Source organism: Aethalodelphis obliquidens, unplaced genomic scaffold (genome assembly GCF_003676395.1).
Source record: "Aethalodelphis obliquidens isolate GAN/ISIS:26980383/991018 unplaced genomic scaffold, ASM367639v1 scaffold2, whole genome shotgun sequence".
Taxonomy (NCBI): Eukaryota; Metazoa; Chordata; class Mammalia; order Artiodactyla; family Delphinidae; genus Aethalodelphis; species Aethalodelphis obliquidens.
This window is the reverse complement of record NW_020837946.1, coordinates 57,819,376-57,837,172: the sequence shown is the minus strand read 5'-3', so window position 1 is coordinate 57,837,172 and position 17,797 is coordinate 57,819,376. Positions and strand designations below refer to the sequence as shown.

General features: G+C 46.9%; 1 protein-coding gene across 1 annotated transcript in view; it reads right to left on the bottom strand.

The window, feature by feature from the left end:
- The window catches only part of WIPF1 (WAS/WASL interacting protein family member 1), a 111,962-nt gene extending 94,452 nt beyond the window's left edge, over window positions 1-17,510 (bottom strand). The window contains exon 1 of the mRNA XM_027127852.1: window positions 17,401-17,510. The gene's annotated coding sequence lies outside the window, so the exon portion shown is untranslated. The remainder of the gene's footprint in view (window positions 1-17,400) is intronic.
- Between the last annotated feature and the right edge of the window lie 287 nt (window positions 17,511-17,797).

The window sequence follows — 17,797 nt, the reverse complement described above, 5'->3', positions numbered from 1 at the left end:
TGCCTATTCTCTGGCTGTCAAATCCATTTAATGGGTTGCAACCAGCTGTTGCTTCTTTTTAAAAAAAAAATAAAAATGTACTGCACGTGGGAAGGATGGGAATTGTTTTATAAAGCTTTGTTTCTATTATCAATCCATCTATCTATACTGGATCTCAAAGAAGAATACATTTCTTACTGTGGGTCATGGTCAAAAAAGGTTTTGAAACGCTAGTTTAGATAATGCTTCTTTACATGGAGTACTCACTGTTCACAGAGAGATTTCTTTTCAAATATCGCCCAGATGCCATCTGGCATCTGACATTGTGATCTGTCGCATCTGTCATTCAAGGAATAAGGCACTCTAAGCATGCTTCTTTTTGCTGTTTTTTTAAAATTTAAACCACGTGTAGTCTCTTAAATTCCCAGACCCCAGAATCTTCACAGTACAAGGTTCCTGCCTGTGGCCGCTGTACTAGGACCGAGTTTATTCGTGCAGCTCTTGTGCCTTGGGCCCTTCTGAGGTACCTCATGGGGGGAAAAAGGAGGAACTCCCTGGGCTGACTTGCTGAACAGGGTCAGTTAAAGCACATGCTACCCTCTAGTTCCTCCTGGCAAGCAGGCCACTGCTGGTTTCATGAGAGTTCATCAGTTTACACTGGAGCTGGGATGGTAAGATCAGGAGAAGGTGGGTCCCACCTGCACCCACCAGGGCTGGCCCACAGCAGTCCCCTCCGTACCCCGCGACCACACAGAGGGAGGGCCGGAAGCCACTTTCCCACTCTGCACACCATCCAGGCTTGAGGAGGGGGAGACGCAGCAACGAGGCAGCAGCCCGCATGTGCCAGGGAGGCAGGACGGGGGTGGCTGCTGCTCGCACAGCACAGCTCACCAAAACTGTCGTTCTGGGCTCCCCTGGTGGCGCAGTGGTTGAGAGTCCGCCTGCCGAGGCAGGGGACGCGGGTTCGTGCCCCAGTCTGGGAAGAACCCACATGCCGCGGAGCGGCTGCGCCCGTGAGCCATGGCCGCTGAGCCTGCGCGTCCGGAGCCTGTTCGCAACGGGAGAGGCCACAACAGTGAGAGGCCCGCGTACCACAAAACAAACAAACAAAAAACTGTCTTTCTAACCAAGCCAAGGCATGGAGACCACAGAACTGGACAGCACAACCTTCTAAATTTGAATCCTAGCTCTGCCTCTGGTTTCTTCCTTAATTCTATAACAGAAGGGCTCCGGGTCACATCAGAAAAACACAAAGATCCTGTTACCCTCTGACCAAGAGCGGTGACCTGTGGATTTGAGGCTGGAAAGGCCCCTTGGGGCTCAGAGCAGCACACCTCCCTGAAAAGCTTCCCACATCGGACGGGGCTTGAGAATGGAGCGGGTTTTGTTTCACCTCCTGCTCTCTGGAGGGCTCTTCTATTCTGTCCTTCCCTGGGCTTGATGAGATGGCCAGATAAGCGGCCAGCGGGGCCTGAAGGAGTAAAGCAGCCCTGCCCCTTGGGGAGGGGACCTTTAGGGACTGCTCGTCCCGGTCTCTGCAGGCACTGTGGAGAATGCCCCTCGATTCGCCCCAGACGCTTCTGCTGAGGGTGGGATCACACTGACCAGGGCTGAAATCAGCCCTGACAATTTTACCTTACAGCCCACTTTGGGCTTATTTGGAGGCAGTGCAGCCCAGAGGTGGGGAAAACAGCTCTGGATGCCCCTCCAGGCCTGGGTTTCTGTCTTTATGTGACCTCCTCTCCATTCTTGCCTGTGGGGATCCCTGGGTCATTGCTCTGCAGGTACGAAGGTGACCTGTAGTTGTCCCTGTCTGCAGAAATGGCTGTCGAGCCCTGTGGTCCTGGCTGCAGACAGGGGCAGGGCTGCCCAGAGCCCCCTGGGCAGGCCTCTGCAGGTTGCCTGAACCTCTTCCAGGAAGGGCTCGATGTTCTCCATCCCAGCAGTGGAGCAAGAAAGAGCCCTTTAGTGGGCAGGCCTCTCGGGCCCCAAGGCCAATATGGCCAGAGCTTGGCTAAGGCCTGGCTGCCTGACAGCAGCAGGGTTTTGAGAAACATTTTTCTCTATGGATAGGAAGTGACCATTTCCTCTTCTCCCTCACGTCCCTCACTGAACTCTGCTATAAGCCAAGTCAGTTTGATTCCCTAACCTCCAAAACAGACTTGAGCAGAGGGTACCAGGGACCTTCTAGAAGGCAGAGGCTCAGTACTGCAAACTCCCTGGGAGCAGCTGCCACTGGAACCCTGCCTTGCCTTTTCCTCACCTGGGCTTACTGCGTCCTGTACCTGAAGGAGGTGTCCAGCTGCATCCCTCACATCTTTAAGTCAGGGTTAACCTTGGCCCTGCCCAGCAAAGAAATACACCATTCTTTGTTTCATCTGTAATTTAGTAAGAAAATCACTTACAGAATATTTTATACAGTCTCAGGCAGAGGAAAGAGAACTGGACTGGAACTCAGCAGGCCTGTTACCAACTAGCCATTGGCCTTGGGCAAGTCGCATAACTTCTCTGGGGTTCTCCTTCTACTGAGAGGTTAGGCAAAATGGTCTTCCTCTTCGCTTGGCTTCCCATGTCCAACATTCTGGGATTTTATGAAAGATTCTACATTTTATAGTTGAATATTATACTCCTTCCCCACAGGTTGAATGTCATTCATTTATTCTTTTTTTTAAATTTTAATTAATTTTTTTTTTTTTTGGCTGTGTTGGGTCTTTGTTGCTGCGCACGGGCTTTCTCTAGTTGTGGCGAGCGGGGGCTACTCTTCGTTGTGGTGCACGGGCTTCTCACTGCGGTGGTTTCCCTTGTTGTGGAGCATGGGCTCTAGGCATGCGGGCTTCAGTAGTTGCAGCACTTGGGCTCAGTAGTTGTAGCACTTGGGTTCAGTAGTTGTGATGCACGGGCTTAGTTGCTCCATGGCATGTGGGATCTTCCTGGACCAGGGATTGAACCCGTGTCCCTTGCATTGGCAGGCAGATTCTTAACCACTGTGCCTCCAGGGAAGCCCCTGTTCATTTATTCTTGAGAACATCATGTGTCACTAGTCAATGATACTAGGCAGCATTTGTGACACTCTAGGAAGATTTTCTTCCTCATTAGAGACTGCTGAAGTCTTAGGGGTCATTTAGAATGTATGGCTGTGACGGGTGTCAGGTGTTAAAGTGGGTGATTCAGAGTAAAGCTAATGTGGTACTCCAAACACCATGAAAAGAGCAGGCCCTTCTGCTGACAGGTCAGCTGTTGGTCTTTATTTTTTCTGGCTGTCCTTTTTGCAATGCATTGGTGACACTAACCCAGAAGTATGCAGAGAAACAGGAAGTCCAGGTTACTTCCCCAGAACAATGGATCAATGGTCAACCATCTACATGAAGAAAGCTGGGGCCACCTAGGTCCTTTACAACTGAATGTCCCTTACTGAAGGGGCAGGTGGGCACTGTGGTTCAGAGCAGGCTCTGAAGCCACACGGACTCGACTGAATCTCACCTCTGCCAAGTTAGCCACGTGAACTTGGACAAGCTGACCATCCTCAAATTCCTCATCTGTAAAATGAAGATAAGAGTGTCTGCCTCATAGGGTTGTTATATGGATTCAGTGAGTTAATTCAGAGCACTCAGAACATTACCTGGCACATACTAAGCAATATCTATGTTATTAGATGCTGTTATTATTACTCCTTGTCCAAACATCATTACTAGAAATCTGAAGAGGAATAATTCATTCCTGACTTCTGTCTGTAAGCGAGAGCAGGCAGGCACCCTCTTGCTTCTGTTTCCTAATGACTTCTTAGTAAGGGCGGCCACCGCTTAGTGCAGCTCACCACTTTTCCCTGCACTTCCAGGGCCCCCACCCAGCAACATCCTTAGGTCAGGAAGCTTCTTACCCTGCAGAGGACGCTTAGGATCCGAGTCCCTTCACTCCCACTGCTGAGGCGTCTCCCCGTAGCTCAGCACCACCAGATCCTTTCCCTGTTGTCACTGCTGACCTCTGTACTCTCTCCACCACCAGGAACATCCTCCCTTTTCCTTCCTCCCTCTGTGTTGCTGGGGCCAGAGCTGAAGGGGACAAAGGGGAAGTTTCTACTAGGCCTCCATCCTTCCATGGGCATCTGGGTTGGAACTCAGAAAACATCTTCTCCTAGTCACAGCCTTATCTACAAATGGTGGTTGGGCTCCCTCGGGCACCAGTCCTAAGGTTCAGCTTCCGGGGTGGCCAAGTTTGTCTAACCTCTCTGTAAAGCAAAGAGTCCACAGGGGTACCATTTACAAGTGTGTTGGTCCAGGATCTTTCTATGCACAACTGGAGACCCTGTAATGTTAGCACCAATCTCAAGAAGCAAGAGCAGTGTGCAGTTTCTTGGATGCCATCCAAGATGGTCTGCCTCTGAGCCAAAACAGCAATGTGTTGTTCCTCAGACCAGGATTAAGAAACACAAACAAGACACTCACCCAGTGATGGTCACAACCACCAATCAATGGTCACTGCAGAACTCCCAAGGCAAAGCCCCAAGTGGGTATTTTTCTCCACCCCCGGGAATCCCCACCATCGTAGTGAACATCCTCCAAAGCGCACACTTACAGTCACCTGCATTTGGTGTTTGGTCTGAGACTGTACAAAGGGCACATTAGTGAGCAATGACCTCTGCTTTCTAAGACACTGCAAAGGCAGATGTGTACAAAACTCAGCAATCCATGTGCTTTCCCAGCAACATTTAGAATTGGTACTTCCTGGCTCTATCTGAAGTGTTCTTTAAAAGGGGTAAGCCAATGACATGTGTGTGCACGTGTGTGTGTGTATGTGTGTGTGTGTACACATGCATCCGTGGGTGGTAGATGATAAGGACACGTGGTTTCAGGGTTGGGACCATGTGTGCACTAATACAGAATAAAAGTGAGTATAATGGATGTGTGTAGGTACACACGAGCTAGTGTGATTTTCACTGGATGTAAATAAAATAAGATCTGCCAGGCATACCTGGACTCACCTGGTTCACGTCTCACTCCCACAAATAACATTACAAGAAAATCTTGGGATAATAGCTAATGGTCTTTTTTCAAGCATACAGTAAGATTCAAGTATTAATGAAGAACCCTATGAGTTCCACGTCACACAGCCACACTATTTTAGCTAAATGAGGAATGAGATAAACATCTATTTCTCTCCCTTATTTACCTAATACTTAGTCAAAAACAGGTAAAGTAACATTTCAGACTTATCAAATTTCTGACTGATAAGTTAAACTGTTAACAACTGCATTGTTTAGACAGTGCCTTATCTGGAGATGTCGGGTCTGTCCCACCACAGGCATCACAGACATCCTAGCCTCAGCCTTCTTCCCATTCTTACAAATTCCCCTACTCTATTTTTGCACAGTGTTTTATTGTTGTCAAGGTCATGTGACCACTAGGCAAGAAAGCTGGGATTATAAAACAACGGTAAACTCCTAGTCTACGGCTCTTCTGCACTTTTCACTTTACTACTCTACCTTTAGCAGAGGATTCAGTGCAAAAGGAATTAAGTAATAAGCTGGTTGATATCAGGTCTTAGCCTGAAAGTGACTTGACTTTCAAGAGTCTATTTCTGAGGATTGATGGACATCCAAAACCAGGGGCAGAGTGAAAGTGAAGGCAGGGCAGAGGGGACACATGCCCTCAGGCAACAGCATATGAGCACCCCAAGAAGCTGAGTGTTTGCAAATCCCAATGCCAAAACTATGGTCTGTGCCCAGTTCCCCCTGGGCACCACTTTCCCTCACTGCCACTCTCTGGCTAATACCTAATACAGCTACCTACCAAGGCCAACCAGGTACCCAGAACCCAGTCCAGACTTAGGACTCTGGCTAGTTGAGGGCCAGTGGATTTCTGGCCTTGAGAATAACCTGTTTTTTTGAGTGGTGGAGAGTTCAGTCCTGCAGGACTGGGCCACCCATGGAGACTCAAGATCTAGAGATTTTCCTGTTCTCATCAGACCTCCCATCTTACTGCACTGAAGTCTCCATTAAGACTGACTGTGGGGCTTCCCTGGTGGCGCAGTGGCTGAAAGTCCGCCTGCCGATTCAGGGGACACGGGCTCGTGTCCCGGTCTGGGAGGATCCCACATGCCGCGGAGCGGCTGCGCCCGTGTGCCATGGCCACTGAGCCTGCGCGTCTGGAGCCTGTGCTCCGCAACGGGAGAAGCCACAACAGTGAGAGGCCCGCGTACCGCAAAAAAAAAAAAAAAGACTGACTGTGAGAGGCATATGGACAAGGCTGCATTCTGAACTGAACTCACTCAGCTCCCGTGGACCTTAGGGTTCTGCACAAGAACACACGTCCTGAGGAATTCCTCTGGCTCCATTATGCCCGGACTTCAGCCTCAGTCTCGCCTGGAACCTCGTGCTTCTCCCTGCCTTGGCCTGGCTCCCTCCAGGCAGACACGTCAGTTTGCCCGTCTAGTCTGTGGCCTCTTCCCAGCAGGAGGCCCGTGGCTTGTCGCAGCCCCGACAGTTTGGCAGGAAGTACAAACTGATCTTTCCGGGGACACTGATCTGGACAATTCAGCCTCATTCAGGAGATCCAACTCTCAGAGGGTCCAACTCTGATGTGTTCTTTCTTAAACAGGACATCCCTTTATGAAGCTTCCTAGCCTTTAAAACACTCACATTAAAAAGAGAGCAACATTTTATTATGGCAGATATCATGGACTCACAGGGCTTCTTAATTTTCAGTTCCAACGTCTGCTGCCCAGACACAATCTTTTTGCCATCTGTGTCAGGTTAGTTACAAAGCACTGTTATTATTCTGGGCTACACAATGTTGGCCCGACCTACCCAGATACAAGAAATTTTGCAGATTGATTTAGTTATTCTGTTCATATAAATGAATCCAGTTGTACAGCTGTTTCTGATTAACCAATGTACTGCTGGAGTTATATACAAATAATTTTATAGTGAACTCAGCAACTACAAGGACAGGAGCAGTGGAATCTAGTCTCACCTCCCAGAAAAACAAGCAGGAGCAACAAGGGCAGGGGCTTTCAACCACACTCCAGGTTTAAATTCCTATCTGCTATGATTCACTTTTTCCTCTTGATGTAATTCAGCATAACTTATAACTAATGCTCTCAAAGAATGTTTGTCTTCAGACTTTAAGATTCAAGAGGGAAACCCAGTTAGCTGTGCAAGCTTAAAACTCCTTTAAAATTTCCCATCTTTGCGTTTTATAAGTTTCCATTTTTCCTGGTAAGACATTTATATTTCCTGAGACATTTCTTACATAATAGACTTCAGAAAGAGAAAACTGGAATCAAAAGTTCTGTATTTACTTTGTTATATGTAGATATCAAGTGTTTTGTTTCATTTCGATACAGAACAATTAAGCTCAGTGAGCTTAGGCTCAAGTTTCTCTTCTCCAGGTCTAGAAGACAAACCATATGCACATTAGAAAATTAAGGAAAAGACAGGGCATGAATAATTCAAATGAATGGAATTAAAAAAGAAAAAAAGGTAAAGAGAGTGACAAGTGCTCCCTAAAGAAATCATGTGAAACAAAACAGGAAAAAGAGATTAGAAAGTTTATACTTCTAAAATGAATTACACTGGCAAGGATGTGGGGAAACAGATATTTTCAAATAGTTTTAGTAGGACTATGAATTACTACAACTTTTAGAAAGTAATACCACTTTAGGGACTGTGACAGAAATCAAAGCTTCTGTATGCTAGTATGTTCTGAACACATGGATATTCGGGGAAGAACTGTAGTAGCACAAAACTTGAAATAATATGAATGGTTAAATTACGGAATATCAGTCAGCCATAGTATAAATGAGTTTTTAATTTGGAGAGAATGGCTATAATGTTTTGTTATGTTAAAAAAAAAAATCTTGGGACTTCCCTGGTGGCGCAGTGGTTAAAACTCCGCCTGCCAATGTAGGGGACATGGGTTCAATCCCTGGTCCGGGAAGATCCCACACGCAGCGGAGCAATTAAGCCCGTGAGCCACAACTACTTAGCCTGCGCTCTACAGCCCGCGAGCCACAACCTCTGAGCCTGCATGCCACATCTACTGAAGTCCACGCGTCCTAGAGCCCATGCGCCGCAACTACTGAAGCCCACGCACTCTAGGGCCCGCGTGCCACGACGACTGAGCCCGCACGCTTGCAAATACTGAAGCCCGTGTGCCTAGAGCCCATGCTCCGCAACAAGAGAAGCCACTGCAATGAGAAGCCCACGCACCGCAACGAAGAGTAGCCACCACTCACCACACTACAGAAAGCCCACGTGCAGCAATGAAGACCCAACGCAGCCAAAAGTAAATAAATAAAAAATAAATCTTGTGGATATCAAAAAAGATATCTTCACCCCCATGTTTATGGTAGCATTATTTACAACAGCCAAGATAAGGAAACAACCTAAGTGTTCATCAATGGATGGGTACAGAAAATATCTCACACACACGAATATTATTCAGCCAAGAGAAAGAAGGAAATCCTTCCATTTCTGACAACATGGATGGATCTGGAAGGTATTATGCTAAGTGAAATAAGTCAGAAAAAGACAAATACTGTATGATCTCACTTAAATGTAGAATCTAAAAAAGCCGAACTTGTAGAACCAGAGATTAGAATGGTGGTTACCAGGGCCAGGGTAGGGTGGGGGGAGGTAGGAGAATTGGGAAGATGTTGGTCAAAGGGTACAAACTTGCAGTTAGAAGATGAATAAGTTCTAGGGATCTAATGTACAGTATTGTGATTACAGTTAACAATACTGTTTTAAATACTTGAAAGTTGCTAAGAGACTAGATCTTAACTGTTCTCATCACTAAAAAGAAATGATAATTATGTGACATGTTGGAGGTTAGCCAATCTATGGTGGTAATATATTACAATATATGAGTGTATCAAATCAACTTGTTGTATACCTTAAACTTATACAATGTTTTGTGTCAATTATGCCGCAATTAAAAATCATGTAGCCTAATGTGTATAAGGTTTCTATTTTTAATAGAAAAACTATATATGTGCATATATATTTGTACATAGTTTTATAAGCAAAGAGAAAAGAAGGGCACACCCCAAACTGGTAATATTGATTACCTCGAGTGGTTAGATTTGAGAGACATAGGAGAAAAATTAACTTTTTCTTTGTATATGTCTTTCTCTTCTGTTTTATTTATATCAAGCACATAATACTTTTGTAATCTCAACAAGGTAAAAACTATCATTTAATTTTTTTTAAGTGATAAGAGTCACATTTTCAGCAAAAACTAGGAAGCAAAGACTGAATTAGAAAGACTGAGCACCTGGCTTGGTGGTTGACAAAAGGGGACATGTTTCATCACAGCAAAGTAGAGATGATGTATGCAAAAATTCTGTACGGAAAGGAATGTTGTGGTTAAAGTAATACCATAATACCCCATGCACAGTCCTTTAACCAACTGAGAATTGTTTTCTCTTTTTCTTCTGCCAGTTCCTCATCAAAGGGAGAGGATTAAGGGGGGCGGGGGGAAAGGTTTACAATGTTTAATTAATAAGGTTCTAGCTCCAACATCTTTGTAAAGTACCCCGTAAAGTAATCCCCAATTTTAACAATGATCTAATTTTTTATTTTGTCTCAAACAACACGTGAGGCTTTTTTTTTTTTAAGCAGTGCTAAAACTCAAGGAAAAGAATAATGTGGCATTTTACTCACAAAACCTGGGATTATTTAAACGGATGCTTTGGGTTAAATGTTAAACCATGTGCGGCGATCAAAGTCTTGCTCTAATAGATAAGAATAGGCACTGCTAAAGTAAATTACTACTTTTTAAAGATTTTTAAAAAGACTTCAACTACTTTGCCTTTTTCTAGGCCCTCAAAAATTGAATTAGAAATGTCAGTACCATCTGAAAACTTGTCTTAGTGTCCCCCAGCCTTCCTTCTGGGGCCTGGGAAAGATAACTGGTTTCGTCTTGTTGTATTCTCCCTGCCCCCACCCTTTTCTCTCAATCCATCACCCCGGTCCTTCCTGAAAGACCCTCCCGCAGCACATACGTGTGCTCCTTACATTACATGAGCCTGCTCCAGCATACCCATTTCTTCCCCTTTTATGTCTGGCTGATCTGTCTCCTCTATTTAAATATCCATCCCCATAACACAAGTCTACTGTGGTGAAGACACTGACCTCACTGTTTACATTTTTTTTTAAAAAATAGCTAGGGTACATGTTTTCTCAAGATCTTCTCCAAGGTCTAAAGGTTCTCTGCTTTCAAAATCTATCCTGCCTAGGGCAGAAAATAGTCTCAGAGTTTCCTGAAATATTATTTGATAACATGTTCAACACTTCAAAATTGCATCAAAGATGTGGCCAGATTTCTTTCTTGGTCCCTCCCAGGCCTAAATTCTTCAGTCAACAGACCTAATCTCCTGCATACGTCTATAGAAAAATGCTCGGGAAGTTTCAGAAACGGGCTGGGTGACACACAAGTGGTTGAAAAGCAAGAAATTCAACCAACTGCCCATTTGGTCTGTGTAAGCCAACTAAATGATTATATTGATGCTGTCACTGAATTGGTTGGTTGTCTGACTTGACTCAATGGACTAGCTGTCTGGGCATCATTAGCAAGAGCTAACAGATGAGAAGATGGTCATTGAACAGGAAAATATATCCAGCCGGACAGCAGAATGCCATGCAACTATTAAGAACATAGTAGCAATATGTCCAAGAAACGCTAAAACTATCAGGCAAGCAAAATGCAAATAACCCAGTCTCAAACATGTGGGGTGGAGGAGGGAGAATAGGAGGAATGTAATCAAGCTGTGTTTAGCTGTTACAATGAGGTAAGGTGTACACATTACATATTCAGTATTTAAAGTAACCAAGTATTGCCTATGAGACAAAATATATATTTAAATAATGTAAATGTGTGTGTGTATATATATATATTTATGTGTGTGTGTATTGCCTATGTAAGAAAAATAGAACATATGTAAAATTAACTTTTATTTTAAATCGTAATTGACTCCTCTGGCCAAGGAAACTATTTGGCCCTCAATTTTCCATTTTATTCACCGTTTCCTTCCTCCTGCAGACACCTCTTACCTGAGAGAACTATTTATCCTCCAAATACAAAGGAGTCTGTGGCAGTCTGGGGAGAGGCTAATGTCCTTCAATTTTGCTTAAACTCCTTTCTCAAGTTGTACATCACCTCTTAGCTCAAAGAAAAAGATGGAAAATCCGTGGGTGGGAGAGCCTGAACACTCGCTAATGTGGAAGTGAACCACATACAGGCATTAGATCAGGAAATGTTACTTCTTAGGTTCTACAATAATAATTTCCACATTCCCCACAAGAACACAAAATCCCATTCCTTTATTATTAGGATCATTGTTATTTTTCAATTTGGAAGAAATAAAGATAAACAGCATTTAAAGATACTTATGTATGTGATGAAAAGTAATGTATTATACATATCAATCATGGTGAAGGATGAAATCACTCTTAGGATGAAACTTGTTTCCCAGCATCTTCAGAAGCCAACATCAAAATCGATTTTGCCTTCATAAAAAATTCACTCACCTCAAACCTTACAACCAGAGTGGTGGAAATAAACTGTCATTCAACAAACATTAATTGAGAACCTACTATACAAGAACCTACTGTTTCTGAGAGAATGTAAAAAAAAAAAAAATTAAGTTATTTCCTTCAAAGAGTTTACAATCTAATGAGGGAGAAAAAAACACATGCAAGTGACTCCAATACGGAATAGAGTGGATTCCGAGCCACAGGTGAGGCCCAAACAGACAGCAATGAGAATTTACTAAGAAGAGGGATGAATCGGCTCCAGAAGAAGACGGCGTTTCGACTTTTCTTAAGAAGCATGTTTTTACAATGTGAACCATGTTCATCGAAGCCACTGAACTAACAAAATTTGTAGGTGATTGTGTCTCCTGTTTATTTTAGCTGTATTCTTCTCTTATTGAGTATTAACAAAGTCTGCTATTTTTCTTCTCAACAAGTACTTGTGGCCGATATGAAGAATCTATAGGATTCAACATACAAGTGAGAAGGGCAGTGTCAAGAGAAGAAATGGCAAAGCAGAGGCATACAGATGGGAATGGAAAAGAATCTTTGGCTGGAGTCCACAGCAATGAAAAGTCGTGTGTAATACAGCAGAAGGTGAAGTTAAGGGTTAAAAGTGCAGAGCTTGGAATCAGACTGCCCCAGGCTTGAATGCTAGTTCTGTCACTAGCTGTGTGACCTTGGGCAAGTTACTGAACTTCTCTCAGTCTCAGGCTCCACATACATGTATAGAATCTACCTCACGGGGCTGTGTGACTATTAAATGATTCAATTAAATGACACACAGTAAGTGGTAATGTTAAAGAAAGGAAAGAGGGAGGAAGGGAGGGAGGAAGGGAGGGAGGAAGGGAGGGAGGGAGGAAGGATGGAAGGAAGGAAGGAAAGGAAGGAGAGATTTTGTAAAGCTTGGGCCAGATCACAGAAAGCTTTGAAAATCTGATTCACTTAAATTAATATAACTAAGCAATAAAAGGAAATTAAAAGGAAATTACTGAGTTACAGTGGAAAGATGGCTTATTAGAAGAGAAACAATATATCCCTCGTAGGCAATGCTAAAATGTTAGAGTCAGCAGATTTTGTTATAGTCAGCAGATTTTTATACATCTGCAGATTTTGGTATCCACAGGGGGCCCTGGGCCAATGCCCCTCGGACACCAAGGGATGACTACTTGTATAACATCACAGCAACATGGTTTTACAATATGAACCATGTTTCTGAAGCTTCTAAACTAATGAAAGTTGTAGGTGATTGTTTTGCCTGTTTATTTTAGCTACGTTCTCCTTTTATTGAGTATTAGCAAAGTCAATTATTTTTGACTTCTCACCAAGTATGGACGCCTGACCTGAAGGCTGCAATGCTGAGCGGCTCCCCAGGAATCAGCCAACGTTTCTTGACTCCTGGCCGCCAGAGGACACGAGAGCAGAGCTGCTCCCATCCGGTGGGCGTGGGCGCTCTACCTGCGACCAAAGCAGCTTGGCCTGGGACAGGCGGTCCCCCTGGTCACCCCACACGGATGAGGGCCCCTGTGCGACCACCACAACATGTTACCCCAGCACTTCCTGGTGCCAAAGGGACAGGAAAGTAGCGCATCTTTCTTCCCCTGGCCCTTTATCTGCCCTGGTCGTCTCAACAGAGTAGCTTGATTGGCTAAGCAGATACCACAGGCTGGTAGCCCTCCCCTCACCCCCCACACTGATGTTCTCCTCTGTGATATCCCTCCTCCTCAGCTGTTAAGAGAATACATGAGGTGATCAGTGTGAAGTGCTCAATAAATTACAGACAGCTGAGGGATCGTTATGTGTTACTTTATATACAAAAGCAGTTCCTATGTTTAGGCTCTTTTTTAATTTCCATATGGGAAGAGGAATACCTACACAGTGTTTTGCGCAAATTAACACTGATGATAACAATGACCCCCAGTCTCGGCCTTGGCGCCATCTTCTGAGAAACCTCCGCACCACGAGCGAAGGCGAGCAGTCCCTGCCAGTGGGCTGAGGCTGTAAGAACTGGAGACTGTGGGAGTAGACGTGGCAAGGGAAGGCCGCCATCGTTCTGGATCACTGGGTTCTCAAGGGTGCCCAAGAGCTGTTGGGAGAGGAAGGATAGTTTGGGGAGAAGCAGAGGAGGTGGTGGTGGAGGAAGAAGCAAAGGCGCAGGCTGAAGCGCAAAAGAAGAGAGATGGGGCAGAGGTCCAAGTAAACTCGTACACCCATGGAAGCCACGGGAGCAGAAACAAGGGAAGCCAGAGGCCAGGCACGCTGGGACAAGTCGTCGGACTGCATGCCAACTGTCTAGAACTTGTCTCAATGGATCCGGAACATTTATGGCCATTCTGATCGCCTCGACCACCTCTGAGAGGCCCATCTTGCTGGTATCAGAACGGTCCCTTTCAGTCCTTTGCCCTGGACTTGTGACATTCTGGACTAGTTCTGTTCTCAGCTGTGGCTGAATGTAACATGTGTACAATAAATCATCTCTTTTGCTGTCTTAGCTGAAGAAAAATAACAATAATAATGGCCCACAAATACCTAGCAGCCGCGTGTCCTGGATAATCCGCCAAGTGATTGACATCCATGACTTCATCCGACCCTCAGAACAACCCCGTAGTACAGGTGGTTACAGTACTCTGATTTTAAAGATAAAGAAACAGAAGTCGCAGAACATGTGGAAGACAGGGCTGGGAATGGAAGATCTGCCTGACCCCCTGGCTCACGGTTTTACCTTTAGGGACTCTGCAGGTGGTAGTGCGTCAGTACCACCTGGGGGGGCTTTCAAAAATAGATTCCTGGGCCTCACCCCAGCCTTACAGAATCAAGCCTTTTTAAGTCACACCCGTGACTAAGGACCAGCGTACTTCAATACTGGTTAAAGCGTGTTAGGTAGATAGCGTTTCTCAACTAACGGAAGGTATTCTGGGGAATATGGTGAGCCTCAGAGTTTTTATTACTTCCAAGTATAAAAGGCAGAGTTAATTATTCTAACCTGACCGTAATCCCTACAAGGTGAGAACAACTGATAAATGTTGGGCTGGGCAATGAGGCCCGTAAGAAAGTATTCATTTCTCCCAGGGAGGAGGAAACTGAACTGTTCCTCAGTTGAAGCAGGGAAGATGGAACACAAGGTACATGTGCCTATGAATCTTCCCATGCCTGGCACATGGAAGACACTTGGTAGATACTCGTTAGATAGACAAATGAGGGAAGACTGACTCCCTCCAGCTGGAAGTAATTTCACTTTCCTCTAAATTCCCTGTATTTGCTCTGTACCTTTTTTTCATCTTATTTACCACATTCTACCCTGCATTCCTGCTGTTCAAAACCATGTCTCATCTCTACCAGGAGGTAAGCATTCAGGGACCAAACCCCATCTGCTTCTGAGCTAGGTCTCCCCTTCTACCCTGGCACAGGGCACAACAGTGACCCCTAAAAGGGACCCTCAATGCCAAATGAGCATGTTGCTTGATTTCAACTGTGAGCCGATTCACATACGTGGGTCCTGGCTATTCACAAGGCCTAACAAACCGTCCAGCACTGCAACATAATTGTGGATTGCTGGATCACAGTGGCAGAGAAACCTCTGTATGAAAATCATTAGGAATTTGGTAGACCTCACGGGAGGGCAGGCTTCCGGAAGATGACGGCTCTGGGACACACAATCCCAAATAACAGATGCTGAAAACTGAAGGGGTTACAGCAACAACAACAAGGCACTTTTCTTTAATTCTGTTCTCCTGATGTGCACTGTAAAAACCATGTATGTTCCTAAAATTACAACCGTAGTGAGGAACACCCTGAAATATCTAAGACAGTGACACAGACCCAGTAACAAACACTTCCCACAAAAGCGGGCTCATCCCTGGCCAGAGCAACTAAGACAGTGCGTTTAAAAAGTAAAGGCATCCCACCTCCTCACTGCCCCTGTCCCACAACTTTAGCCCTTTATTGTGTCTGTGTGGCCCTCCAATGCCCTGTGCTGTGCTGCTTTTTGCTGTTTCACACGCCATTATCCCACCTGATCCTCACACGATGAGATGGAGGAAGAGCAAAGGTTATCAACCCCATTTCTTGGATGAGATAAGTGAGGCTCAAGGTACACAATATGCATGATAGGCCCAAGGGGGCAGAAAGTGGTTGAACACACAGTAGACACTTAATTGCTGAAATGAACAAACAAATGAAAGAAGGCATGAATCTCTCCACCTGGAAGTAATCTCATTGTCTCTAAATGTACCAGAATCTGATGTTACCTTGCTTACAAATCTCTCTGTTCTACAGCACACAAACCTAAGAGTTTATGTGCTGCTCAGGGAGCCAAAATGATGGCAGAGGTTGGGTAGGTCCCAAGGAAGAAGATGATATTAAAATGTTTTAATAACATCTGCAGAGTCTAGTCTGCACAATTCCACTCAACAGGTAATGGGCTCCTACAGGTGGCGGCGGATTTGGTCCCTGAGAAACTCAACCTTGTGGGGATGTCAGGCAGGTAAAGATACACAGCAAGAGTGAAGGCAGAGTTGTAAGCACTGTAAAGAGGGATTAAGATGTAAATATTGCTGGCCTATGCGGGATCTCTCACCTCCGGAAATCAAAAAGTATTTTATGCAAACTGAAAAGGAAAATTCTTCGGAGTTATTTTATCCGCTAGAGAAAAAGGCATTTTTTTGAGGAGGTAAAAATATGCCAATGACTCAAAATGAAGCTGCAGTATTGTTTTGGAATTGCCTTGGGAAACTGGCAAAAGAAAACCCACCTAGGGCGGGACTCTGTCCAGGGGCTCCGCGGCTGCACCGCCTAAAGCCTGGGACTACCCACGGCCAGCGATTGGGGGTGGGGTCCAGTGACCATGCAGGGGACAATAGGGACACGCAATTTTCAGAAAAAGGTACCAAGTCCATCCAGTCACTGCTGACAACCTGAGAGGCTTCCCAGAGAACTGAGATAAAGTCAGGAGCCGGTGGCCCAGGAAGGAATATGTATTCCTCCGGGATTGAACAGGACCAAGGACCTGGCCAGGCTGGGCCCCTCGCAGAAGCACCCTTTGTTAATCTCAAAGAGTTCAAAGTCTAAACACGAGTTGAAGATTTAGGGTCCCCCTGACTGGGTCAGCTGGTTTCTCTTACCCTTGCAACTTTCTTTAACTGTTCTATTTTAAAAAGAAAATGTAGAGGGAATGAGACTGCAGTGAAGCTGTCCGGAAAGTTCGGGAGAGGCCCCGGGAGAAAATCGCTGACGGGGACTATAAGTCCTCTAAGGTCACTGCACACATCGAACGCGCGCGTCTACACCGCCCACTGCGCGAGCAGCAGCCTGGGGCACCCGGCGGGAAGAGAGTTTGGGAAGCCGAGTTGCGGGATGGGTACGATTCCCCAGCGAAGAAAGCGAAGCGGCTCCAGAGCAGGAACTGGCCCCGGGGATGCCCGAAAGTCCCCATCCGCCGGCGCTGGGGATGGGGAGCAAGGGGGAAGACGCGCCCCAGCGCATCCCCGCGAAGCCCCTGCCCCGGGTACCCACAGCGCGAGCGGGGCCGAGCCCCCCGGGCGGCCCCAGGCTCGGCGGAGCCAAGCAGCGCGCCCAGCCCCAGAGGCGCCCGCGTCCGGAGCCCATCGGTCCGCGGCCCCTTCTTCCCCCGCCCGCCGGCCAGCCGGCAGGACGCGCGAGCTGCCGGGCCCGAGTCGAGCCCCCCAGGAGACCACGCGCCCGCGCCCCCGCCCGCAGCGGACGCAGCCCCGACGTCCCCGCGGCCCCCGCCCGTGCCCACCCGGCGCCGAGCCGCGCCGCGCCGCCCAGCCCCTCCCCGGGGTCCCCGGCGGCTGCCAGGGTCTCCACGGGCGTTGCCCTGAGTCCCCGGAACCCGGTCGCGCCCTCGGTGGCGGCGGCGGCGCGTCCCTTACCGCGCAGCGGCTCCGTGGGGCTCCAGGGCCTCGCGGCGCGCCGGGCATTTTTTTCTGGGAAACTTCTCCCCAGTCCGTAGGGCTGAGCAGCGGGGCAGGAAAAGTGCTCAGCGCCGGGAGGCTGCGACCATCCGGGAACTTCGCTGGGATGTAAACCCTCCCCCTCGGCTGCCGGTCCCCACCCCCCTGCGGCCCTGCCACATGTGGACGCGCGGCGAGGCAGCCGTCTGCCCTTCGCCCTCCTGTCTGCGCGCCGCGCCCGCGCTGCCCCTTGCCGAGGTTCTGCGCCCCGTGGCCTCGGGACCCTGGAGGAACGTGGCAGTAGTGGGGCGGTTAGGAGCCTGGGGCTCGTGTGTCGCTCCGTCTCCCTCCCCTGTGTTTGCAGAGGAGCGGGAAC